At 43.4% G+C, this 14,198-nt stretch overlaps 1 protein-coding gene across 3 annotated transcripts in view; it reads left to right on the top strand.

The window, feature by feature from the left end:
* TRIM55 (tripartite motif containing 55) overlaps positions 1 to 14,198 on the top strand; it is a 40,895-nt gene that overhangs the window by 26,117 nt on the left and 580 nt on the right. The window lies entirely within an intron of this gene.

Here is a 14,198-nt window from a genome sequence, read left to right as displayed (position 1 = left end):
ATGATTATTCAGCTTTTATGTCCAAAAATTCCAGCACTATGACTGAAGTATATATCTTCATATAAAAAAAGGAAAGGGAAGAAGCTGTCACCTACTCTTTAGCTGCATAAGATATGCAAAAAGATGCGCTGTCTGGTGGTAATTTGAATTTGAAAAGCATTGGACACCCTGAATCTCAATTAAATTTATGGATCATAGTTTAATTTTCATTTATTTGTGTTTGTTTTTGAAAATTCGTTGTATTATTACAAGAGGACATGGAGCTTGTTTGTACTCCTGGGAAATCAGGCATGCACATAGCATCATGCTCTCCCCCCCCCTTTCTTTTTTGATTCAAAATACCTTTGAAAATTAAAAATAGACAAATGCAGAAAACTCTCATTTCTACCATTTGAGACATCTTTCTATGCGGTCTCTAGTGACAGCTTTATGATTATTTAATCATGAAATAAAAAGGAGGTGAGGGAGAAAGGCGTTTTGGTCTCAGACTCTATTTGCATAAAAATTATTTTCTTCTCCGTGTGTAGTGAGGTGGCTGTTTAGACAGTTTATGTCTCTTTATCTTTCGTGTGAGATATCGGGTCACTGCCCCTTTTTCTTTTTGTGTGATAAGCCCCTGAAGGCCAAATAACAAAATTACTTGAAATAACTGTAATAATAATTTATTATAATAATAATATAAATCTGCATGACTGTCATCATAAAAGCAGCATATAATTTTCAGGCTATTTTAATAGAGTGCACTGATAGGGATTTCCTTGTTTTTCAGCAGCAAAAAGAGGTCAGTCCCACCTATTAATTCCCCAAATCTACTTTATTTAAGGGCAGCTGCACTCTAAGAAATTATGTTGATGCATCAAGAAATTTCCTCCAGAGCACGGGAGGGTGTGCCAGCAGGGACATGGCAAGGGGAGGTGCAGCCCACAGGGGTACAGATTGCTTGGTCTGAGAAGGGACGGAAGGAGATGATTCAGCACGAACAAAATAGATAATTCCCTGCTAGAGAGCCGCATCCCGCTTCAGGGAGTGCCCAAGTCAGAAGCGTCATCACCGCAGGCTGCTTCTGCTTCTGACGGAAGATGAGAGGCATCTCCAGCGAGAGACAGTTCACCAGCTGCTGCTGGTCCTCACTTGGCACCTCTTCACATCTGCCTGCTGGGTGTAAGGTGACATCACTCTCAACCCAGGTGCTTCTGCTCAGCATCTAAAGTTGGGGGAGTCTTTTGAAGCATCTGACAGGCTGAGAGAGCTGGGGCTGTTCAGCCTGGAGAAGAGAAGGCTCCGGGGAGACCTTATAGCCCCCTCCAGTCCCTAAAGGGGGCTACAGGAGAGACGGGGAGGGACTCTGGATCAGGGAGGGGAGCCATAGGACAAGGGTTAATGGTTTTAAACTGAAAGAGGGGAGATTTAGATGACATCTCAGGAAGAAATATTTCACTGTGAGGGTGGTGAGACCCTGGAACAGGTTGCCCAGAGAAGCTGTGGCTGCCCCATCCCTGGAGGTGTTCAAGGCCAGGCTGGATGGGGCTTTGAGCAACCTGGTCTGGTGGGAGGTGTCCCTGCCCATGGCAGGGGGGTTGGAACTCGATGATCTTTAAGGTCCCTTCCAACCCAAACCATTCTATGATTCTATCATTCTATGACTCTGAGCCTCTGTGGATGACAACCGAGACCCAGTGATTAAAACACAAGGAGCAGGAATAGCATCACTGGGCTGCCTTGCCACCATGGGGAGTAATATGTTAGTGGAGGGTGTCATGGACATTAACAAGCAGCCCTTTCTAGTGCATGGGAGAGGGATCTTGGAGTCTACCCAAAAGCTTAGAGAGCTTAGAGACAGCATGTGTGATGAGTTACAGAAAGAGGTGAAGCAAACCTTCACCAAGTCTTAAGTTGTCTTCTTGTATTTGGTCTCAGAAGGTAGGCTAAGTGAGCTAGGAAGAAGAATACATATTTTGTGCATTAGAAAGTCACTTGTTTGGTATTTTAGGACTCAGGCATGTGGTTTTGTACTGTTTATATCTGGAGGATGCTACCAAGGCATATAGGCAGGGAGCTTTAGGCATTTGAAGAATGATGTGTGTGTTTTGTAAATGCTCATGACATCCAACTGCTGGACTGGCACACCTGAAGGGGTATATGGCCCTTCAGGCTCTTGGAAATCTGACTTCTAAATACTCATTGAGTCATCTTTTGTAGTAAGATTAGTTTGCAGCAGTGCTGAACGTCTATAGCTTCTAACAGTGCAAATGTTCAATACTCCCAGCAAACAAGCCCCTCTTTTTGCCCAGATTTAAGCAACCATACGTGAAAAGCTGGCCCTAAGTTCTGCCCTTCAGTTTCCTTGTGCAGATCTCTTATCACTAGAGAAAGCCATGCACATCAAGAACAGCAAAACCACTTTCAGGGAATGTGTAATCCTTAAAAATATCTTCACGTGCGGAACTTCTCTATCCTGTGGTTTGTAATAGAGAAATCCCCAAAATCAGCAGTGACAGGTATTTTATAACAAAACTTACTTATGCTGTTACTGGAAGAAGGCAAATCCCAAAATACCTTATAACTGCTCAAATTATTTCAGTCTTGCTAAAATACAGAGGGCAATGGATGCAATAAGGAAAAAGTTTGTTCAGGTTTTTTCCCCTAATCAGATTTTCGTAAGCAACATCCCTCATGCAGTGACACCATATAAATTTGTGAGTGTATGAAAGTCTTGTATTCACCTGAATCTCTGGTTGTCCAGTTTACTTCACCTAAGCTGAAGTACTGGACCCTATATTCTGTTGCTCAAGTTCCCCATCAGAGAAGTGTCTGTCGGTGGCTCCGAAGGACTCAAGCGCATACATTTAGTTTGAAAGGAAATGCAAGTTAATCATCCACAAACAGTATTCTGATCTAATTTCCCTTTGCTGCCAGTAAGTACAGTGCTTTAATTCCATGAGGATATAAAATATAATCAGGACTGAGCTGTTTGGGAGGAGAAATACTAATGGAGTGGCCTATGTTAATCTTGTTTCATTAGTTTTAAAATTTTCTATTACTTGCTTGCAACCTTATGCCATCTGCCAGAATTACCATAAGGAGAGTCCTCTCTGTATGCATGCACTGTAGTTCTCTTTGCCCTGCTGCTGAATACTTCAATTTCAGCTGGTGATCCTTCAAATGTTTTTCTATGAGACAGCTTTAAATCACATGTCAGAGAGGTCAGCACTTAGCTAAGTTTTAGCCAATTGGTTGTCATGTCAATGTGCAGACAACACGGGCAAAATAGGATCATTTAAAACCAAAATAAGCCCAAGAGAGAGCACGTTGTGCTAGATGCCCACGTACCTCTGCTTTCCCACCGCTCTATAAAAGGTATGGTCCCACATTTCAGTGCAGCGCTGCTCTGGAATGACTGCGCTAGCATGGCGGTGGTGTACAAATAATAATCATTTCCATTCTCTTCTCCGAATTGGAAGCTCAATCTTGCCAATCTGCCAGGTAAGGAAGCTAAGTCCCCCTCTTTGAGCCAACTGCTCTGAGAGAGGGGATCGCTTGCCCGAGACAAGGCTGGATCTTGCGGGAGCAATGCTAAGCGAGGGTCTCCCTCCCCTCTGGCCCACCCGACAGGACCTTCCCACGGTTTGCCCCCAAGAGTGGGACAAGAATTTTGTTAGCACAGCCCAGGCAGCTCTCTCCCAGCTGCTCCAAAGGCTCTCTGCTCCCTGCAACAACCGTGTCCGGTGCTAATGAAAGACCTGGGAACGCAGAGAGCAAAACTCAACCTGATGTTTACCATCTAGGTCTGGATACGCTTGTGCTGTACCTTTCCTTAGCTAGAAAGCTGGATCGGTTTGTTTCTGCACAGTTATAAAACCTGCAATGTCTGACTGAATGAAAAATGGGTCATCTGTCCTCTGTGAGGTTGAGCATTTTGCAGGAGACCCATGAATCAGCTAGTGTACAAGCCCAAATTAAATTCTGTTTGAAGCTTCTTCCTAAACATCTCTTAAATTGCACTTGTGGAAAAGAAAAAAAAGTCCTCAGCCTGTAGCTGAAATACAGGGCAAGCACTAGATGCAAGAATCTCAGTTAGCGGTCCAAAAATTCCGCTTTTTCTTCTCTGTAATTTGACTTAGTGAGTTGGGGCTCAGTTTTAGCAGCTGGGTCTGAGGCCACTCAGGCCGATGTTTAGTTGGTGGCAAATTCTGCCTGTAAATTTCCATTTTGCATCTTGACTTTGTGCTTCAGGTGAGTCTTTTCTCCCCCCTCAGTTGAGCAAATACATGCAGAGAAAATCGGGAAAGTCTTGATTGTTCCTCTTTAAACACCTCTCTCTCCCTTGCTTCTGAGAATTATCTGGGTGATTCAGAGGCAGCAGTGATGAGTCGTGAGGGCAATGCATTAAGACCAGCTTTCAGACAACAGTTTCTCATAATTAATATGACTGGCAAATACTTCACCTGAAGTTTTACCTCGAATAGTCTGCTCTGTGATTTGTCTGGTGAGTCATAGATACCATCTGATTTATGTATATTTGATTTTTTTTTCAGTCCATTACTAGCAAAAGGACCTCCACAATGACAGTGTGGACAAAATTATTTCTCCTGTTCAAATTAATACAAAGCCAGGCTCACCTTATGTTGTCTTTTCTGTGACTAGCTCATTTATATACTGAATCTTACCTCCACTCGACCTCCTCCACCAAGCATCGCTTGTTCTGCTCATTGTTAAGGCGTTCGGAAAGGAACATAGAGTTTAAACAAAAAAAAAATACTTCTTAATCATGGATGAACTGTTGCTGGTTTACATCACGCTACGGTAGATTTATGTCACAACAACACAGGCCATCTGTTTGTAAAATACTTGGTTAGTTGTCATCCTACTGCCTTGAGACAGTTCAGGCTTTCGTTGTAGCTGTGCGCTCGTCTGTGGAAAGCAGTGCTTGTAAACCTGTAACCATTAGAGATGGATCATCCGCTTGAAAATCTCACTGGCAGTAATTAGTCAGCTGGGCCTGTGGCTGGGTATTGTATCATGCCACTTCTGGGCTTTCCTGACTTGTGAGCGGGAGAGGGGCTGGACCGCAGCACCCTGCAGGATTCAGTGCCCACCTACCTGGTGTTTGAAATGGAATTACGGATTGGGTGAAACAGGAAAAAAGGAGAGGGACATATCAAACAGCATTGATTCAGTCTTAGAGCCCTTCTCAGGTGGTATATATTCCTGACATCTTCATAATAATCTTCAGTTCATTAAGTAAGAGACCAGTGACTAATTCAGAAAACCTGTTATCCCAGGCTACTGGCCAATGGAGATAGATAGATGCCGCAATGTTCAACCCATGCTACAGGTGTCTGACAGAGGTGTCACACCTCTGCTCTGACTGATCAGAGAATGAGGATCTCACAGTCCTGGAGTCTACGTGATCTGAATTTCTCATTGTTCTTTTCAATTGACAGAGCACCCTATAAAATCTTTAAAACTGAAAGAGGGGAGATTTAGATCAGATTTTAGGAAGAAATTCTTTCCTGTGAGGGTGGTGAGACACTGGAACAGGTTGCCCAGAGAAGCTGTGGATGCCCCATCCCTGGAGGTGTTCAAGGCCAGGCTGGATGGAGCTTTGAGCAACCTGGTCTGGTGGGAGGTGTCCCTGCCCATGGCAGGGGGGTTGGAACTCGATGATCTTTAAGGTCCCTTCCAACCCGAACCGTTCTATGATTCTATGATCTGCCTGAGTCTATCTCAACCACCAAAGGTGGAGATCGAAACAAAGACCCAGTCTCCTAGAGCACTCCTGGCTCAGCACTTCTGCATGCCGAAGAAGTGGCTATTTTTCATGATGAAACACTTGCTGTTTGACTGGCTCTATGACAAAATGCCTTACTGAGGAAAGGTAGTTGTTTCCTGCATCAGTGATGGTGAGTCTTTTCAATGTCTGGCACCAGATTTAGTTTTTAAAATACATTTATTTTTATATTTATGCATAATTTCATAATTTAATTTTATAAAATAAATTTATTCATTTTTTAAAATAAAATGGACCTGGTATCTGCCTAGATGCAGGTCAGTTCCAAGCTTGTCTCTGGTGGCAATTGTCTGTGATCTGTGCTCTATACTCCATAACAACCCAGTCAATAACTGTGATTGAACCCAAGGCTTTAAGAGCAGTATTTATCACAGCTCCCTTGGACTTCACCTGGGAACAGTGCGAGATGGGCAGAAGGATGCTTGATTTAATATCCTGTTCATCTGTTGGCCGCGTTCCACGCAAGCAAGACGGCATTGCTAATAGGTGAGCAGAGATTACAGTGTGAGGCGTGATATAACACAAGCCTGTCCAGGAAGTCATGGTGTTGCTCACTGAGCAATGTATTATTGTTGGAGTAGAATAATTTCTTGGCTACCAGCTTTGGTTACTGTGGTCATAGTAAAGAGACGATTCAGGCAAAGAAAGACATAAAAAAGTGAGCACACTAAGGAAAAGGGGCGGCAGCAAGGGGTGACGAGGGAAAATGGTAAATGGTTTAGCTGTGGCCAAGAAAGACACGCTTTTTCTGTTACATGTTGGCTTTAAAGAATGGCAACCTGTTGCTTTAGCTGACATTACAGCTTTTCGTCCTGCATCTCCATCAGCGTGATTTTGTCTCTCAGGGAAAGTGGGCTGTGCCCACAGCTCACGTATACTACCCCCCGCATATTTACAACAGCCCAACTAAGTCAGTCATTCAGGATGTGAGCAGTGCTCCAACCTCCAAAGCATGGTATGTGTCTACACACCTCGCAGCTATGCTGGCTCCGTTATCTGATCCTGTGAATGGAGCTCCAGCGTGAGTCACAGCCTGAACTGGCACTCTGTCTCATTCACTGGATTTACAAAAATATCATTTGCAGAGGAAGAAAAAGCTTTAATTTACAACACTCCGTAGTACTCAAAGGAAGGACTACATGACAGAGACAAACATGATGTTAAACCATTACTAGGTTTGCTACTTCTCCCTGAAAGGTAAAGTTTCTCTGACATGGATTAGATGGGTTACTGCCTCAGAGGGATTCTTGGAAAGTCTTTACTTCATGTTTAAGTTGGTGATCTGAGGTCATATCTACTTGTCTGAAGAAGCAGAAGTAGGAGGAAGAAAGGAGAACTGGTAGCCATGAGTAGCTTTCTGGCACTGGTGGCCAGAGCGTACCACCTACGCCAACAGCATCTCAAGATGATCCTTCCTTTCCTAAACAGTTCTCCAGCAGAGCTGGAAGGGAGCAGAAATGATAGATGGCTGATTGATCAGGAGGTCCTCAAAAACTTCACTCTGAGAGGAACAAAGAATGATGTGTGGATAGATCCAGGGAAGACTGTTCTGGTCGTGCAGGCGCAGCATTCACATGTTTGTAAGACTCTCCTCTCGAGTCTCCTTCATTTTCCTGGATGGCGGTGGGACGAGGTTTTATGCAAATCTGTAGTTAATCACTCTCAAGAAAAAGTAATGCCAGTGAGGGGCAGCAGTGGGTGAAATATTAAACAAATATATTATTGCTGGCTTTTTTGTTTGAGTCATGGAAAAGATGGGTGACATAAATAAGGGAATTGTATTTCCTTTGTCCCGAGTAACAGTTGGAAGAAAGCTGCTCTCTCACACCATTCTCTAAAGCTGTTTCCACCACTGGTTCAAGTGTCTGGACCTTTGGATCCCATGGGAGATGTGCAGATCCTATACCAAAAATAAGCTAGCCAGGCTGCTATCTTCTGAACTATATTTGGTCTCTTTAAGGTCATTATGTAAGAGACATTGCATTAGCCATTAACCACATAATATTAATTGTAATATAAGGCAAATCTATTGAAGAACCCCAATGGACTTTAAAAATTCATTACTGACCGCTATTAAGAGAGTGACATATCTAGTACTGTGAGTGATGGAGCTTGTCTGTGCATATTATTTTTCCTGCCACCATACGTATTTCCGTGGCAGGTAATGGCAGCAATTATTTCAGAGAATATTCTGTCGGCTCCCGCTAATAAAAAGAAAAGATCCGTACAAAATAAGCAGCCTCTTAGCTTGAAACAATATTGTTGTGATATATGTGACAGCTGCCAGGTGTTATGCCGAAGGAGCTAGACTGCATAAAAATATGAAAACAAAATGCTTGAACTAAAGTTTAAACTATTTAAAAATAACCTGTTGTGCTCCCTTTGTTTCCGCTGCCTGGAAGTATTGAGTGCCAGAAGTGTAACACTTGACATTTGAGGCAGACAAACAGAGCCTACAGATTCTGTGATGGCTTTGCGACCAGCTAGCAGTTTTTTAATCATGCCTGTGCTTGTCAACACCGGGGGTTGTTTCTAAACAAGCCAGCTAAAACACGGGAATTAACTTTAATTTCTCACTCATTTTTCTGAGGCTACAGAAAATGTAGAAGCAAGAAGCTTGTGCTTTCACTGCTTCTCTCTCCAAGACCCACATTTTCTAACAAATTCACGCTCTTGCATTCCTGCTGGATCAAGTGGAGGCGGTGAAGGCATCGGGTCATTCGCATGCCTCTAAGGGTTGTAGATCAGGTTTTTTTCTCTGGCAGCAAAGGTGATTTAGGAGCATCTTGCCAAATGGCCCTGCTTCTTAATCCTGCCCGGATGCCACCATTCACCTGGCATTTGTGCTGAGGCAGCTGGTTGTTGGGCTGTGTTGGAATCAAATCATTCGAATGGTCGGGGTTAGAAATATCTACCTTCACCTCAAAAAACAGCAAAAAAACTGGTGTCATTCCAGTGGCGTTCCCATTCTCAGCACAGCCCTGCAAACAGCTGCAGCAATGCACATGGACAGCGAGCCGTAGAGGCAAAGCGGGAAGAGGTGGATGGGGAAGCAAGGGGCAGGACCTGCCTTGGTTAGCACTGTTGCTTCAGAAAACATTCACATAGCTGCACAAGAGGGCTATTTGTAACCAACTATCCCATCCATCTGCGTGGTTGTAGGAAATAAGCCCCTGTCCTAGGGCATACTGACTTCTAATAAGCTGCGTGCATTCTCTTCTCACTTACTTCACTGTAAATGGAGACCTTTCTTATTAATTCGGTCAAAACTGAGACCATGACTCCACAAGATGGTAAATACAGTTTTGGAGAAACCAGCAGTGGGGCAGAAATAACGTACGTGGGTGACACAAAGTGTTCAACTACCACAAATTCACTAGGTAGAACCGTATTTGTTCAAAAAAACGAGGAGGTCATTTTTTCTCCTGTGGCTGGCATGAAGCCAGCAACCTTTCTTGTTTTCTGATTAATTACAAAAATTGTGATCAAGTTATGCTCAATCCAGATAAAATACACTGCTGGGTGATCTACAGCCCTGGAGGATACAACCATTCCAGCCCTCGTTCCTCTTATTTCTCACATCTCCTTGCAAGATGGTGTGATACAGCCTCTGAGAGGATCACTATAACAACAGTTTCTTCGGATCCTACTTTATCAGAAGTCATCAAAAATAAGCAAAAAATTGCCAAAACAAAAAAGAAACTGAAGAAGACTATGAAGACCCTTCACCTTTCCTCCCCACTCCCTAAATGTAAGAGTTACTGATCTTGTAAAAAGTGACAGTGCATTCAGAGTTCTCAATTCCTATCAAGTGGTTTTCTCGTATCCAGAAGTATTTGGCTGGAATCTTTCTTGTATAATTACTTAAAAGCCAGACCTATTTTAACTTGGACACCAAGAGTGTCTCTAGAGACAGTAGAGACAAACAGTCACTTCCAGAGAGCAACCCACCCTATAGACGCTTTTTTTAGGATGGGACAAATCACCCTCTGGTGGTGCCTTTCTCTCACCACTCCCACTAGAGGGGATGAATACAGTTTGCTTGAGTGGATGTCTCATTTCTGGATGACTGAAATTTGGAAACGTGGATCACAGTGTTTGATACCTAAAGACTACAAAGATTAGTGGTCGTAAAGCAGGAAAAATATGTGTAGACTACATTGTGTTTCAAATACCTAGAAGGCCTAGACTGCCTATTTTTCCCCAGCATAAATAGGATAACTTCTGGGTCTTAATAAACAAAAATGTTATGATGAAGCCATCCCACTCACCCCTTTCCTCCCCTCCACACCCTTCACGAGACCCTTATACAGATTATGCCTAACCTGTATAAGCAATTCCATTGCTCAAGGAAGTAATTGCTGAAAGATGCTGAATACCTGCAACTTTGATACGACTCACCAGGTTAAACTCTGAGATCCTTACACTGTTTACCCGTGCAAATTCTAGCATGCCAGATGCTGAGGAGTGCTGAATGGCTGCTCAGTGGGAGTTGCGGTGGCTCAGCATCTCCAAAGAATTGGCGTGTAAACTCCAGCCTGGACTTTGCTGATGGGAAAAACAAATCCAGCCATCAGTCATGCAGGGTGTGCTTCCCTCCCCGCTTCATGAGCTGGCCTGGTGAAAATTCCTGGTGCTTATTGAAAGCATCACCTGATGTCACTCGACACCAGAGGGGAAAATATAAATCAAAGTCTAAGCATTCAGCACTCTCTCAGCATTGGCCTAATGTGATTAATGTAATCTGAGGTAAACACTTTAGTTATTTCTTGTTACTGTTAGGGACCCAATTTAAGGGTTGGGACTTGTTATTCTGGGTAATGTGAAAAAACAAGCCCTACCCATGAGATCTCCAAGACTAAGATAAAGCTCGGGTAGAAGCTTAACCACGGTTACCTAATAGCAATGAGCAGACACGATGAAGTGTTGAATCTGAACCATCTGGAAGGCATGTGCCAAGGGCTCTGCCACGCTCAGCAGAAAACTTTTCTCTGGCAGCGGAGCAGGGCTGCGGTAACAGGGAGAGCGAGGTGACCCGGGGTGGGATTGCAAGCACCTGGTGGGCCAGGGTACCCAAATCCTATTGACACTGAAGGGACCTGCTTCTGCTTTCTACCTTTCAGAATCACCTCCTGGTTAAAAAAAAAAAAAAAAAAAGAGTTGCTTTCTGTAAAAGTCTCCAGGGGAAATCTTTATCTCAGACAATCCCAGCACATTGTATAACTCTGAGTTGTGTGGGCTGCCGTTGGAAGTGGGGAATGGACTTAATAATGTGGACAGAGTTGCTCCTGGCACCTTTTGATGGTCTCTTGCCTCACATGAGGGTAGTGTAGATACCTCAGTCACTGAATGACTCAGAGCACAAACACTGAAGTGTCGCAGGTGTGAAAACCCAAGTCCAAAAGCCGAGGAATGATTCTATTGTCGGTTCTGTGCTTGCTTCACTCCCGGCTGGGTATGATGGCAAATAATTGCTCTTGGAAAGGCTCATCGAGGTGTTGCAGGCTGGCAGCCTGCTGAGTCCAGCGAGGGTGGGTTCAGGGGAGGTGTAGATTAGATATTAGGAAGAATTACTTTACTGAGAGAGTGGTCAGGCACTGGAAGAGCCTGCCCAGGGGGGTGGTTGAGTCAGCATCCCTGGAGGTATTTAAGAAACATGTAGATGTGGCACTTCAGGGCATGCTCTAGTGCCCGAGATTGTAGGGGTCTTTTTTGTGTGTGTATGGTTGGACTCGGTGATCTCAGAGGTCCTTTCCGACCACGACGATTCTGTGATGCTGTGATTCTGTGAAGCATGGGGAGTAAGTGCTTCAGCCAGCCAAACCCAGTTGGAATAGGCTGGAGCCCCGATGTTGTTTTGCTGACACGGGAAGATGTCATCACAGCAGAATATGAAGGAGTTAACACCTTATGAAACACAGTTTTGGCAGCGATGCAGACAAAAGATTGTTTTGTTTGAAATGCAGTACCAGCAGTGTTGGTTAACAAGGTGATGCAGTCACCTGGCCAGTCTCAGTCATTACATTGTGTTATTTCTTCTAACATGTTGGATCCAAGTCCTGTGAAACAACCTTCTTAACTTCAAGCCCATAGATAGTTCTTTGCTTCAAATCAAAGCTTGGTTGAATGTATGTGTCTGGATAATGGCTGATTGAAATAACAAGTGGAAGTGCTAAGGGAACCCCATCTTGCACAGGCAGAGAAATGACAAGGTGACAGTATGATTTTAAGTAAAAAAGAATGAAAATGCAGGGAGTGATTTTTTTCAAACCTCTTGCCAGTCCTGTTCCTTTGCAGCATGAGGAGAAGTGAGGAGGGCTGTCCCACGGCTGCTTGCACGCACTGCCGAGGGTTTGGTGCACAAAATTGCACAACCAATTTCAAAATGACCTTTCGCTAGTCCAGGCACTCCAGCTGTCCTTCCGAAAATAAAAGGCAAAAAGTTTTCAACATCACAGAGAACTAATAAACCACCTATGCTCCTGCATCTACCCAGGTGAAGAGAGCGCAGAATCCCTTATGACTCAGAAGGTCTGGCTGTGTATTTACTGCTGACACCTGGCTTTTGTCCCCGTGTTGGAAGGTTTGCGTCCAGCACTTTCTGGGGCTGAGAGGCAGATCTTCTGTAATCAGGACTCCATTAACTACCTGCCTTTCCAGCTGAAGATCTGGCCCCGTGGGCCCAATTCTTTAAGACGCTTTTTGCACAAGCCTTTTGCGTAAGACGACCCTTCTCACCAGCATTGCTGAAAATGGACTTTTGGATTTAAGTAGGCAGCTGCTTCTCCTGGATTTTTCACCATGCTTGTGCTCTCAGTAAAGTACATGATAAAGTTAGCAAGCAAACCCTATATTCTTCAGCAAGATCCTTGTCCATAAAATTCCTTTCTAAGCCTGGTATTTTGCAGTGAGTAGCAGTGAGGGCCTTGCTTTGAAAATATGAGTCTAAGTCAAAGATTAGTCTGCATTTCAAATATTAAAGCAGATTCTCAGATAGTATTTCATTGAAACAAGTAGGGCTGTTCCAGTCTAGAGCAACTGAGGATTTGGGTCTGAAAAATGAGCTATGAACTCTGATTACATATAAATAAAGAAACAGGGAGCTACTTTTTTTCATACCTCCATGCTGTCTTGTCTGTTGGTGTCATGACACTCAAATAGGCAGTAGCTGGAATGAAGCCCAGTAGCCAATTTATACTTAACATACCATTAGTTCTTACTAATTCCCGTGGTGCACTTTAACATTAAGCACTTTAAAAAATGCTTAAGAAAACCATCCACCCCATGCTTCAGTTCCTCACAAGCATCCCTGCTTCCCTGTTTGTTCCTGGATATGTCTGTTAGCATCACTGCTTTGGTAACTTTCCGCTTTAGGACAGTATTATAAATGATTGAGATGTGTTAAAATTCAGAGGATGCTGCTCTGTCCCCTCTCTTCCCTCTATCAAGTAGTTTCTTGACATCAAATAGTTCTCCTGAGCTCACACTGACATTCCCAAAGTAAGGTGAAACCCTGCACAGAGAAGGCTGAAAGCATTGGCTATTTCAATTTTAAGAATGTACAGTAATATATGTGCTTATCTAGGAATATAGAGGGGGGAAAAAAACCCTGTATATTGCATGTTAACTTGTGATTTTAATGATGAAGACACAAGCTACCTAATCACCCATTTTTGTATATTTTATCTTTAATAGGATTTCTGATACTATCACAAAGCTGGTCTTCAATCTCTGCCAAAGGGATCTGAAAACACTGGAACTAGTAAAAATATTTCTGTATATCATACTGACCTGTTAAATATTCAGCTAATTTAAAAAGTAATGATAATTCCTGTGATTAGCAGCTACAGCATATCATGTCCATATTCCTTTTTTTTTATTTTATTTTAAGCGTAGGATATCTCTGCAAACAAAAGCAGAATTTGGCCTGGGATATAAGCAGAAACTTATATCTCTCTATTATTTATTTCCTATTCTTGGGCTGAGTAAAAATGAAGTGAAATAAATATTAGAAGATTTTAAAGACAAAAAAATCCCAAACACATCCAAGGCAGATTTCATGACAGCAGAACAAGTATCACTTTGAGTGGCAAGGCACTGACAATAACTTTTGGCTTTGGTCCACATCAATCTGGAGGCCCAGCTACGCAAGCCAAGCTGGCTCAGGATCACTTCTAAACAGGCAGTTATCACCTTGGGTGCAATAATGTTCCAGAGGTCCAAATCAGGACTGAGCCCTTTGCACAGGTGTGACACGCTCACCCGGCGTATTCCTTCCTCTGCCTTTGTCTGTGGCAAAAAGTCCCTCCGACTTCTCTGGCGTTAGAAGTCTGGCTGGCCTCCCCAAAATTTCATCCTCCCTGCCTTTTCCCCTCTTTCCCGTTTCATTCTGGTTTTCTGCGTGTTG

Source organism: Numenius arquata, chromosome 4 (assembly GCF_964106895.1).
Source record: "Numenius arquata chromosome 4, bNumArq3.hap1.1, whole genome shotgun sequence".
NCBI lineage: Eukaryota > Metazoa > Chordata > Aves > Charadriiformes > Scolopacidae > Numenius > Numenius arquata.
Note: the sequence above shows the minus strand (reverse complement) of the source record. Positions and strands in the feature narration are given on the sequence as shown.